A 1,388-nucleotide genomic window follows, 5' to 3' on the forward strand; every position below is an offset into this window, starting at 1 on the left:
CCTGCTCAATCTGGATTGCGTTTAACTGGACAAGGAAACTTTTGACCTGCACAGTTCTACATAATCTTAACTCCTCTATTCGGTACGGATTAAATGGTTGTGGAGCACACAGTGAAATGAAACGTTCTCCCAGACAGGTCATAATTTACACTCTTAATGGCGACTGTAAATTATTTTCTGGTAAAATTTGTGTGGACATATGTGCGACTTCAAAGCTCCTGTTACAAACTGAGATACGTGTTTTGTCGAATGTCACATCGGGCATTCTCAGTAGGCGTTTAAGCTGTGAAGCTGCTTCGAGACATTTTTGATGGTAAAAAGCGCTAAACTAATAAAATTACACTTAAAACTTAAGACTTTAACGTTTTGAATGTGCAAACCTATGCAAATATTATTAGACTAAAATCATTATGTTTCACTGAGAAGTTTTAGAAAAACGTCATAATTATATCGACTGTTTTTACTGACCTCCGACATGCAGGAGGGTGTCCTCGGCCTTAAAGTCAATGAGTGCACTCATTTTTTCTCCGCAATAATAACGTCCTGCGTCCCGCTCTTCAACCCGAAAAATCGTCAGCTGTATTTCAGTAGTGTTTAATTTTACACTGGAAAACCGACACGGCGGTTTCTGACACTTTGTGTTAATGATCTCCACTGATCCGTTCATATGGAATCGAACCCACCGCACGTAGTCCAAACGACAGCCGCCCGTTCTGAAACAGGAGCAGTTTAGGGAGACGTTTCCGCCTGGTTTGGAAATAATTAAAAGGGTCGCATCTGTGTAAAGAGTAATAAAAACAAACAAATAAAGTGACAAACTAATATAGCATGAATTATACTTAATTTCTATAAGTTAAATAAAAATGGCAGCTATGCACATGTGAAGTGATGAGTGACGTTACTAATTATTAAGTAATTCGTTATATTTCATTTTTGAGTTATGAACATTTGACACGCACCGGTGCAACATACCAACAGTAAAGTCCACTTATATCAACATATCTATTTATTGATTTGGCAACTGAAATGTACAGACTTACCCACGTGAAAAACGGAAAGCAGGAGAATGACAAATCGAGCCATGTGCCTTAGAAACAGACGCTCTCAAGAGTAGCTGGGCAGACACGAGAAGGGAGTCCAGAAAACAAGTAGTGAGCACTTCCTAAACGAGGCAGTATCACCGCAACACCTTAATTAAATGTGTCTCTGACGTGATGTGAGCAAAAGCCACAGTCAACAACATGCCCAGCGAAAAAAAAACACCTGCCTGGACCATAGGGCATTTCACCAACACACAGCATGAGCTCTCACACAGGAGGCTCCTCACTTAGTGACACGCAGTCTCAACCGTTTAACCACAACGGTTTTTTTTTTTTTTTTTGGTTTGT

This window comes from Chanos chanos, chromosome 9 (genome assembly GCF_902362185.1).
Source record: "Chanos chanos chromosome 9, fChaCha1.1, whole genome shotgun sequence".
Taxonomy (NCBI): domain Eukaryota; kingdom Metazoa; phylum Chordata; class Actinopteri; order Gonorynchiformes; family Chanidae; genus Chanos; species Chanos chanos.